This window comes from Triticum dicoccoides, chromosome 7A (assembly GCF_002162155.2).
Source record: "Triticum dicoccoides isolate Atlit2015 ecotype Zavitan chromosome 7A, WEW_v2.0, whole genome shotgun sequence".
Classification (NCBI taxonomy): domain Eukaryota; kingdom Viridiplantae; phylum Streptophyta; class Magnoliopsida; order Poales; family Poaceae; genus Triticum; species Triticum dicoccoides.
This window is the reverse complement of record NC_041392.1, coordinates 228,024,106-228,037,041: the sequence shown is the minus strand read 5'-3', so window position 1 is coordinate 228,037,041 and position 12,936 is coordinate 228,024,106.

Below are 12,936 nucleotides of genomic sequence, written 5' to 3'. Positions count from 1 at the left end.
CACTTGCAGCGCCACCTCGGGGAAACTTGAGGGTTGGTTTTAGTTGTACGTAGTGTTCATCTGAGTGTGCCCTGAGAAAGAGATATGTGCAGCTCCTATCGGGATTTGTTGGCACATTCGGGCGGTGTTGCTGGATTTGTTTTAACCTGTCGAAGTGTCTTGAAGAACCGAGATACCGAGTCTGATTGGAACGTCTTGGGAGGAGGTCTATTCCTTCGTTGACCGTGAGAGCTTGTCATGGGCTAAGTTGGGACTCCCCTGCAGGGATTTGAACTTTCGAAAGCCGTGCCCGCGGTTATGGGCAGATGGGAATTTGTTAATGTCCGGTTGTAGATAACTTGAACCTTAACTTAATTAAAATGAATCAACTGAGTGTGTTTCCATGATGGCCTCTTCTCGGTGGAGTCCGGGAAGTGGACACGGTGTTGGAGTAATGTTTGCGCAGGTTGTCCTCTAGTTTATCGCGCGCGCTTTGCCTCCTCTTCTCGCTCTCTTTTGCGAATAAGTTAGCCACCATATTTGCTAGTCACTTGCTGCAGCTCCACATATATATTTACCTTGACTTACCTACAAGCTTAAATAGTCTTGATCGCGAGGGTGCGAGATTGCTGAGTCACTGTGGCTCACAGATTACTATTACACCAGATGCAGGGCCTGATGATTCCGCTCCAGGAGACACATTTGAGCTCAAGTGGGAGTTCGACGAAGACTCTCAACGTTACTATGTTTCCTTTCCTGATGATCAGTAGTGGTGCCCAGTTGGGGGTGATCGGGACCGTGTCGCTTGTTGGGTTATCTTTTATTTTGGCGCCGTAGTCGGGCCATGAGTGTTTGGATGATGTAATGTTATTTATGTACTTGGTTGACGTGGCGAGTGTAAGCCAACTATGTTCTCCCCTTTATTATTCATATTACATGGGATGTTGTGAAGACTGCCTACCTTGCGACATATGCCTTCAATGCGATTATGCCTCTAAGTCGTGCCTCGACACGTGGGAGATATAGTCGCATCGAGGGTGTTACACCGCTCCTCTTCAAGATTTACATGAATTTCTACTGGACTTGGTCGCTACCTCACCTTGGATCATTGTGCATCACTAGGTACGAGGACGACCGCCACCAAGCAGTTGGGGAGTATCCTGGAGGCCAAGGAGAAGGACCCCAAGGCCACAAGGAGGAAGAAGGAGTGCAACAAGACCAACTCTGCACCTCCCAGGCGACCCCGTGCCCACGGGCTTCGAAGACCCCGTGCGCACAGACTACACAGGGAGCTGGCACTGGAGCACCCCGTGCGCACGGGCTTGTACCGTGCCCACGGGACCCCCGTGCGCACAGGCCCTACAGGATGGACGGTTGTGATTTCTGTTTGGGCCTCCTCTTCATCCACCTCGTCCCTCACCTCCAGCCACCTATATATTCTGTACCTAGACCATTTGTTAGGGTCAGCAAAGGATATGACATGATCTATGTGAGCTTTGCTCCTTGTACCACTCCTCCTCTTGAGAGAGAGAGAGATACCTCTCCCTTGGAGATCAAGGCCTCCTATGGAGAAGATCCCTAGTGGATAGATCAAGACCTCCTATGGAGAAGATCCCTAGTGGATAGATCCCCATCATAGGATCACCAAGACCTCATTCCTCATAGGATTGGGATGAACTAGCACCTTGTATCTTTCCTTTGTTCTCTTTGAATCATTGTATCTCTCTTTGTGTGATTGGATCTAGCATATGTGTGATTGGATCTAGTCAATTGAGTGTTTTCCCTCTTGTGTTCATCTTATTCTTGGGGATTCCCCCTCCAATTCGTGAAAGATCTCCACTTAGTGTTCCACCCTACCCCATCTAGCATAGCAAAGATATCAAAAAACGGACAAGCCATGAAAATATCATGCTAGCTATCTTACGATCATGCAAAGCAATATGACAATGAAATCTCAAGTCATGTATATGATGAATGATGGAAGTTGCATGGCAATATATCTCGGAATGGCTATGGAAATGCCATAATAGGTAGGTATGGTGGCTGTTTTGAGGAAGATATAAGGAGGCTTATGTGTGATAGAGTGTATCGTATCATGGGGTTTGGATGCACCGGCCAAGTTTGCACCAACTCTCGAGGTGAGAAAGTGCAATGCACGGTACCGAAGAGGCTAGCAATGATGGAAGGATGAGAGTGTGTATAATCCATGGACTCAACATTAGTCATAAAGAACTCACATACTTATTGAAAAAATCTATTAGTCATCGAAACAAAGTACTACGCGCATGCTCCTAGGGGGATAGATTGGTAGGAAAAGACCATCGCTCGTCCCCGACCGCCACTCATAAGGAAGACAATCAATAAATACCTCATGCTCCAACTTCGTTACATAACGGTTCACCATACATGCATGCTACGGGAATCACAAACTTCAACACAAGTATTTCTACAATCCACAACTACCTACTAGCATGACTCTAATATCACCATCTTTATATCGCAAAACTATTGCAAGGAATCAAACATATCATATTCAGTGATCTACAAGTTTTATGTAGGATTTTATGACTAACCATGTGAATGACCAGTTCCTGTCATCTCTCTAAATAGATATAAGTGAAGCAGGAGAGTTTAATCCTTTCTACAAAAGATATGCCCACGCTCTAAAAAATATAAGTGAAGCAAAAGAGCATTCTACAAATGGCGGTTTTCTATGTGAAGAGAAACAGGCAATCCAAACCTCAAAAGATATAAGTGAAGCACACAAAGCATTCTATAAAGCCATACTCAAAAGATATAAGTGAAGTGCAATGAGCATCTATAAATCAACCAAGTACTATCTCATACCAGCATGGTGCATTAAATAAAAGTGAAAACTAAATGCAAAAGATGCTCCAAGATTTATGCATATTATGTGACGAATAAAAATATAGCTCCAAGTAAAATTACCGATGATTGTTAGAAGAAAGAGAGAATGCCTTCAGGGGCATCCCCAAATTGGTTGCTTGGGAGTCCTTGAATATTTCCTTGGGGTGCCTCAGGCACCCCCAAGCTTAGGCTCTTGGCACCCCTTATTCCTTCATCCATCGTGATCTCTCCCAAAACTTGAAAACTTCAATCACACAAAACATAACAAAACGTTCGATAAGATCCGTTAGTATAATAAAGCAAATCACTACTCTAAGTACTGTTGCAAATCAATTCATGTTTTGTTTTTGCATTGTAGCTACTGTAATATAACTTTTCCATGGCTTTATCCACTGATATAAATTGATAGTTTCATCAATACAAGCAAACTATGCATCAAAAATAGAATCTGTCTTAAACAAGACAGTCTGTAGTAATCTGAACATTCACCATACTTCTGGTACTCCAAAAATTCTGAAAAAATTAGGACAAATAAAAAAATTGTATAGAAATACATTGCAAAAAGTTTCGGAACCATTTGACGTTGCAGTAAAAAATGTAAAATCGCGCACTACAGCCAAAGTTTCTGTTTTGCACCGCACAAACCAACAAGCAATGTAAACATCCTAAAGGCAAATCTTGGCACATTATTTTTATAATACAATGGAATTGTACAAGGGGAGTATTATTTTTGTTGAAAATTTTCTGTAATCAAGATTCACAAAGTTTCCGTGAGCATGAACAAAGTTCAAGGAGCTCCCCCACTTCAACAATGCTTGTCTCTCTCACTTTCACTTTCCTTTTTGAAAAGTTTTGGGTTACCCTCTTTATTTTTTGTTTTTAAACTATATAAAAGCAATTAACAGAAATAAATGACTCTCCAAAACTTTTGGGTTGTCTCCCTTGCAGCGCTTCCTTTAAAGCCATTAAGCTAGGAATAAGGTGCTCAAGTAATGAATCCACTGGGATCAAGGTATATCAATGCCAATTTTAATTAACAATGATTTGTGATTTAGTAGTGAGCCCAAAGTAGTATATATCATGCAACAACGAAGTCTAACTCTCTTCCTATGCATCGGCATTTCATAAAAGAACAATTCATGCACACATAGTAAAGGCCAATGCATAGTATAAACAGTTTCTTGTAATTTTATCATGTTGGAAACATACAGAGGTGGAGATGTAGTTCCTCTCTCATAATAATTGCAAGTAGGAGCAGCAAGCACATGCATATTACATTCATCAAAATCATCATGTGCAACGGTAAAATGCAACCCATCAACATAATCCTTAATAAAAGCAAACTTCTCCGATATAGTGTAGTCAGGAGAATTCAAATACATAATAGGACTATCATGCGTGGGTGCAATAGCAACAATTTCATGTTTAACATAAGGAACTATAGCAAGTTCATCTCCATAAGCATAATTCATATCGGCATCGTGGCCACAAGCATAGCAAGCATAATCAAAAAGGGATATTTCAAAAGAATCAACGGGATCATAACAATTATCATAGCAATCATCCTTCGGTAAGCATGAAGGGAAATTAAACAATGTATGAGTTGAAGAGTTACTCTCATTAGAAGGTGGGCACGGGTAGCTAATCCGCTCTTCCTCCTTTTGTTCTTCGCACTCCTCATCATCTTTTTAATCCAATGAGTCACAGTTTCATCAATTTCTTCTTCCATAGACTGCTGCAAAATATTAGTCTCTTCTTGGACAGCGGAGACTTTCTCAATAAATTCATCAATATCGGAATTGAATTCATAATTTTCATAGCAATATTTAAGTATAGCGAAAATTTCAGGTATGTAAACAACATCATCAAGATTTTCACACTCTTGAAACAAAGATTCAATTTCATAAGCACCCATAAAAGCAACGAATTCTTCTATTTGTTCCACATCATAGTAATCATATATACCATTAGCATAAGAAGCCAAGGTTTTATCATCATTAAATTTGCATGAAAAGGGAAGGTGTGGAGCCTTCATCCTAGAGCAACAAGTATAATCATATCTCAAGCATAATTCCCGAGCATACCAATGCAACATATGAATTTGATCCCATAATAGTTTCCCTTTTTGAGTCAAGTGATAATCCCTAAAGTATTCACGTTGATCCAACGTGTCTCCCATTACATAATTGAATGGGGTTTTCTCAGGATTATCAAAGTAGTACATAATATTTTTCACATAACCAGCATCGAGGGTTTTAGGAGGTTCCCCATCTCCATAAGTAGCAAGTACACCTAATTTTTTTGGTATTTTGTGCTCCATATCCATAACTAAAGATAGAGAACAACTAAGAACAGCAAATAAAAATTATTTAGAGATAAGCAAACAAGCACACATGAGAATATTCACCCCACGTTATAACTCCCCGAAAACGGCGCCAGAAAAAGGTCTTGATAACCCACAAGTATAGGGGATCAATTGTAGCCTCTTTCAATAAGTAAGAGTGTCGAACCCAACGAGGAGCTAAAGGTAGAACAAATATTCCCTCAAGTTCTATCGACCACCGATACAACTCTATGCACACTTAACATTCACTTTACCTAGAACAAGTATGAAACTAGAAGTACTTTGTAGGTGTTGTTGGATAGGTTTGCAAGATAATAAAGAGCGCGCAAATAAAAAGTAGGGGCTTTTTAGATAAAGACAAAACTAAGTTAGTTTAAGTAGAGAGCTTGTTTTCACACAAGAAAGTTATTTGTCCCTAGGCAATGGATAACTAGACCGGTAAACATTACTGCAATTTTATTTGAGGGAGAGGCATAAGCTAACATACTTTCTCTTCTTGGATCATATGCACTTATGATTGGAACTCTAGCAAGCATTCGCAACTACTGAAGATCATTAAGGTAAAATCCAACCATAGCATTAAAAGGCATCAAGTCCTCTTTATTCCGACATGCAAACAACCTACTTACTCGGGTCTGTGTTTCTATCACTCACGCCACCCACCATAAGAAAATCATGAACATATTGCAAACCCTACAGAGGGGGAGAGAGCCCCCTTCTTCTTCTTCTTCCTTGACCTTCTCCCTAGATGGGAGAAGGGTTTCCCCTCTGGTCCATGGCCTCCATGGCATGGGAGGGGCGAGAGCCCCTCCGAGATTGGATCGGTCCCTCTTTGTTTCTGCATTCCAGATTCTGCTCTTTCACCATTTCTTAAATTCCCGGAGAACCGTAACTCCGATTGGGCTGAATTTTGGACACGGTTTTTATCCGGATATTAGCTTTGTTGCGGCGAAAGAAGGGTACCAACCGCCTTACGGGGTGGCCACGAGGGCCCAGGGCGCGCCTGACCCCCTGGGGCGCGCCCCCTGCCTCGTGGCCCCCTCGGGCATCGTCTCGCGTTGATTCTTCTTCCCAAAAATCACATATATTCCAAAAAAATCTCCGTCAGTTTTTGTCTCGTTTGGACTCCGTTTGATATGAATTTTCTGTGAAACAAAAAACATGCAACAAACTGGAATTGGCACTGGGCACTGGATCAATATGTTAGTCCCAAAAATAGTATAACAAGTTGCCAAAAGTATATCAAAGTTATATAATATTGGCATGGAACAATCAAAAATTATAGATACGACAGAGACGTATGAGTGTCCTTTTAATGGGTCAACCCTTTTTAATGCGCTGCTTGACCCTATTTTGAAAATGAGCTTTACTACTACATGATGCTCACGTCCAAGCATCAGGTGAAGATCATCTTCGAGATGCACGTTGCGCCGCTCAAATTGTGGTGGAACACAGGAGGAGGCGGAAGAGAAGGAGGAAGAGGAGAAGGAGGAGGTGCCAAAGGACAAGCATGAGGAGGTGCCGGATGATGTGGGGAGGAGGAAAAGGAGGTGTCGGGCATGGAGGATGAGCCTGGCGGCTTTGGCATGGAGCAGGCGGAGGTGGAGTTCCAACACGCCCAAGCCGTGGAGGCGGCGCCGCAGTTCGAGGCAGAGCAAAAACGATAATCCTTGACTTGATTCAATCCGAGCGAGGGGTCATGGGGAACCGCCACCTTGTCTACTTGAAGCGGAAGTGGCTCATTATGGATGCCGACAACAAGGAAGAGGAGACGGAGCTTCGCTCCCCATGGCAATGATGCTTTTCATTCAAATGTAGCTTGTTTTATCTATGTATGATGAACTACATGGGATGAATTTCACATTGCATAACTAGTATGAAATGAGGGTTTGCAAACGGGGTTTGTAGTTGTAGAGCTGGACAAATGAGGTGACTGGCCCATGTATGCAGACGGACCCAAACATGTATGCGGGCATATTGGATTAGATTTGGCGTGGGGGGAGTTTGAGATTTGCATTTTTTGATTATGGATACTCTTTGGTTGAGCGATGCCCTCGCAATCGTAGTACCCCGTATAAAAGAGTTTATTTATGAGAACTAGGCATTCCAACATGCAAATGCAAAAGGCGCTTTAAGAGTTACTACTATTTGTATTGAGCCAAAAATGTGAAGGAAAGGCAATGAACTATACAAGTATACTCCATAGGAAAACTTAGCAAAAAAGATCTACAATTCAGTGAACTGCACTATTTATACTATAGTGACTAACCGATGTCGCTCATTTCTGTACAGAGTAATGTTTTTATTAAACCCCAAATATATTAGCAACACACATGATGACCCACAAGTATATGGGATCAATCATAGTCCTTTCGATAAGTAAGAGTGTCAAACCCAACGAGGAGCAGAAGGAAATGACAAGTGGTTTTCAGCAAGGTATTCTCTGCAAGCACTAAAATTATAAGTAGTGAGTAGTTTGATAGCAAGATAATCTGTAACGAACAAGTAACGATAGTAGTAATAAAAGTGCAGCAAGGTAGCCCAATCCTTTTGAGGCAAAGGACAGGCCAAAACGGTCTCCTATGATAAGCAAAGCGTTCTTGAGGGTACACGGGAATTTCATCTAGTCACTTTCACCATGTTGGTTTGATTGGTGTTCACTACTTTGATAATTTGATATGTGGGTGGACTGTTGCTTAGGTGGTGTTCTTACTTGAACAAACCTCCTACTTATGATTAACCCCCTCGCAAGCATCTGCAACTATGAGAAAAGTATTAAGAATAAGTTCTAACCATAACATTGAACTTTTGGATCCAATCGGTCCCTTACGGAATAGTGCATAAACTAGGGTTTAAGCTTCTATCACTCTCACAACCCATCATCTAATAACTACTCCACAATGCATTCCCTTAGGACCAAATATGGTGAAGTGTCATGTAGTCGACGTTCACATGACACCACTAAGGGAATCACAACATACATACTATCAAACTATCGAACACATATCAAGTTCACATGATTACTTGCAACAAGATTTCTCCCGTGACCTCAAGAACAAAAGTAACTACTCACAAATGATAATCATGCTCAAGATAAAAGGGGTATTAAATATCATATTGGATCTGAACATATAATATTCCACCAAATAAACCATATAGTAATCAACTACAAGATGTAATCAACACTACTAGTCACCCACAAGTACCAATCTATAGTTCCGGTATAAAGATTGAACACAAGAGATGAAATAGGGTTTGAGAGGAGATGGGGTTGTTGAAGATGTTGACGGAGATTGCCCTCCCTAAGATGGGAGAGTTGTTGGTGATGATGATGACGATGATTTCCCCCTCCGAGAGGGAGGTTCCCCCGTCGGAATCGCTCCGCCAGAGGGCGAAAGTGCTCCTGCTCAAGTTCCGCCTCAAGACGGCGGTGCTTCATCCCAAAAGTCCTCTCCTTATTTTTTCTAGGTCAACATGACTTATATACCGAAAGATGGGCACCGAAGGTGGGCTGGGCTGAGCACAACCCACTAGGGTGCGCCCTGGTGTCTTGTGCTCACCAGGTGGCTTCCCTCTGGTGGTTATTTGCTCAAGTATTTCTTATTTATTCCATAAAAATTCCTTGTGAAGTTTCTCATTTGAAGTTGTGCAGAATAGGTAGCCTGACATAGCTTTTTCATGTCCAGATTTCCAGCTACTCGATTCCTCCCTCTTTGTGTGTACCTTGCATATTATGAGGAAAAGGCATTAGAATTACTCCAAAAAGAATTATTATGCATAAAAATATAAATAATAGTAGGTAAACATGATGCAAAATGGACGTATCAACACAGCGATTGAGGGAGTCCTGGATTAGGGGGTCTCCGGACAGCCGGACTATATCCTTTGGCCAGACTATTGGGCTATGAAGATACAAGATTGAAGACTTCATCCCGTGTCCGGATGGGACTCTCCTTGGCGTGGAAAGCAAGCTAGGCAATGCGGATATGTAGATCTCTCCCCCCCCCCTTGTAACCGACTCTGTGTAACCCTAGCCCCCTCCGGTGTCTATATAAATCGGAGGGTTTAGTCCGTAGGACAACATACAATCATACCATAGGCTAGCTTCTAGGGTTTAGCCTCTACGATCTCGTGGTAGATCAATTCTTGTAATACTCATATCGTCAAGAACAATCAAGCAGGACGTAGGGTATTACCTCCTTCAAGAGGGCCCGAACCTGGGTAAACATCGTGTCCCCTGCCTCATGTTACCATCTGCCTTAGATGCACAGTTCGGGACCCCCTACCCGAGATCCGCCGGTTTTGACACCGACATTGGTGCTTTCATTGAGAGTTCCACTGTGTCGTCACCATAAGGCTTGATGGCTCCTTCGATCATCGGTAGCGATGCGGTCCAGGGTGAGGTTTTCCTCCCCGGACAGATCTTTGTATTCGGTGGCTTCGCACTGCGGGCCAATTCGCTTGGCCATCTGGAGAAGATCGAGAGCTACGCCCCTGGCCATCAGGTCAGATTCAGAAACTTAAACTACACTGCTGACATCCGCGGAGACTTGATCTTCGACGGATTCGAGCCCGTGTCAGGTGCGCCGCACAGTCACGACGAGCACGACGTAACTCTACCGTCGGACAATGTTCAGGAGATCGCATCTGCAACTACTCCGGTCGTCAATCCGGAGCAAATTGTGCCATCCGAGAGCAGAGGGATAGACCCCACCATGGAGGCCGCACTCTCAGTGGCGATAGAGCCGGATACTGACTTCACCCCTTACGAGAGCCGTGTCGCCGAACCACTGGATTCACCTCCGGCCACGGACTCCGAGCCGCTTAGATCCGTGTCCATCGAATCCGACTGGGCGCCAATCATGGAGTTCACCTCCGTGGATATCTTTCAACACTCGCCCTTTGGCGATGTGCTAAATTCATTGAGGTCTCTCTCCCTATCAGGAGAACCTTGGCCGAACTATGTTCGGCTAGAATGGGATGCGAACGACGAAGAAATTCGCTGCCCACCCACCACCCACTTAGTAGCCACTGTCGACGATTTAACCGACATGCTCGACTTCGACTCCGAAGACATCGACGGTATGGACAACGATGCAGGAGACGAGCATGAACCACCGCCCACAGGGCGCTGGACCGCTACCTCATCATACGACATATATATAGTGGACACCCCTAAAGAAGGCAATGGCGACGAGACAGCGGAGGATGACCCCTCCAAGAAGCAACCCAAGCGCCGACGTCAGCGGCGCCGCTCTAAGTCCCGCCACAGCAAAAGTAGTGATACCGGCACAGGAGATAATAACACTCCGGATAGTGCCGAAGACAACCACAATCCCCTCCAGCACGATGTAGAGCCGGAGGATGAACAAGCCAGCCCTCCAGAGTAGGCAGCAGATGGAGAACCGGAGGAGGACAATTACATACCCCTCTCCGAAGATGAGGTAAGCCTCGGCGACGAAGAATTTATCGTGCCTGAGGACCCCGTCGAGCAGGAGCGCTTCAAGTGCCGGCTTATGGCCACAGCAAATAGCTTGAAGAAAAAGCAACAATAGCTTCAAGCTGGTCAAGACTTGCTAGCAGACAGATGGACCGAAGTCCTTGCAGCCGAGGAATACGAACTCGAGCGCCCCTCCAAGAGTTACCCAAAACGTAGGTTGCTACCTCACCTCGAGGAGGAAGCATTGAAACCTCATTCACCAGTGTACAGTGCGACTGACCGGCCACTGCGTGGCCGAGCCAGAGAGGCGTTTCAGCCTGAAGTTCAGCCTGCACCCCGCCGCCACTCAATCAAAAATACCAAGGCCTAGGGCAACACAGGGGACCTACGAGACGTATTGGAAAGTAAGGAAAAACTTGCAAGGTCAATATACGGGTCACGTGCACGCGCGCCAACACGGGACGATGATCGTCGCACTGGATACACCAAAAGCAAATCCGGCCGGGCCGAATACAGCAGACAAGACTCATATGAACTGCGTCGTGATATAGCCCGACACAGAGGCACCGCACACCCCCTATGCTTCACTGATGAAGTTATGGATCATGAATTCCCGGAGGGTTTCAAACCAGTAAATATCGAATCATATGATGGTACAACAGATCCCGCTGTATGGATTGAGGATTTCCTCCTTCACATCCACATGGCTCGCGGTGATGATCTACATGCCATCAAGTACCTCCCACTAAAACTCAAAGGACCAGCTCAGCATTGGCTGAATAGCTTGCCAGTAGACTCCGTCAGCAGTTGGGAGGATCTAGAAGACGCATTCCTTGACAACTTCCAGGGCACTTATGTGCGACCACCGGATGCTGATGACTTGAGCCATAAAACTCAGCAGCCAGGGGAATCGGCCAGACAATTCTGGACTCGGTTCCTGACTAAGAAAAACCAAATTGTCGACTGTCGGGACGCAGAGGCCCTTGCGGCATTCAAGCACAACATCTGTGACGAGTGGCTTGCCCGCCACCTTGGCCAGGAGAAGCCGAAGTCTATGGCAACCCTCACGACACTCATGACCCGCTTTTGCGCGGGTGAGGATAGCTGGCTGGCTCGCAGCAATAACACATTGAGGAATCCAGGCACTTCGGATACCAAAGATGCCAACGGCAGACAACGTCGTAGCAGACCAAAGCACCGCAATGACGGTGATAACACCGAGGATACGGCAGTCAATGCCGGATTCAGAGGCTCTAGATCCCGTCAGCGGAAAAAGCCATTTAAAAGTACTCTGGGTCCGTCCAGTTTGGATCGCATACTGGATCGCTCGTGTCAAATCCACGGCACCCCCGGCAAGCCAGAAAATCACACCAACAGAGAATTCTGGGTGTTCAAGCAGGCCGGCAAGTTAAATGCCGAAAACAAGGACAAGGGGCTGCATAGTGATTATGAGGAGGAGCCCTGGCTGCCGAACACGGGAGGACAGAAGGGGTTCCCCCCACAAGTGAAGACGGTGAACATGATATACGCAACCCACATTCCCAAGAGGGAGCGGAAGCGTGCACTAAGGGACATCTATGCGATGGAGCCCGTCGCCCCAAAGTTCAACCTATGGTCTGCTTGCCCGATCACCTTTGATTGCAGGGATCACCCCACTAGTATCCGTCATGGCGGATCCGCCGCACTGGTCCTAGACCCCATCATCGATGGATTTCATCTCACTCGAGTCCTTATGGACGGCGGCAGCAGCCTGAACCTGCTCTATCAGGATACAGTGCGAAAAATGGGTATCGATCCCTTGAGGATCAAACCCACCAAAACCACCTTTAAGGGCGTCATCCCAGGTGTAGAGGCCCATTGCACGGGCTCAATCACACTAGAAGTGGTCTTGGATCACCGGACAACTTCCGAAGCGAGGAGTTAATCTTTGACATCGTCACGTTTCGCACTGGCTATCATGCACTGCTCGGACGAACTACATTTGCAAAATTCAATGCAGTACCGCATTACGCATACCTCAAGCTCAAGATGCCAGGACCTCGGGGGGTCATAACAGTGAATGGAAATACAAAACGCTCGCTCCACACGGAAGAGTACACTGCAGCCCTCGCAGCAGAAGCACAAAGCAGCCTTTCAAGGCAAACCACTAATTCGGCGATACAGCCCCCGAACACCTTCAAGCGTGTCCGGAGTAAACTGCAACAGGATCGTCTGGCACGTTCAGAACTCGCCTAGCAATTCGGCCCCCGTCCCAGTCCAAGTCAAGCGACGAAATCTGTGCCGCGCGTACATAATTATGCACTGA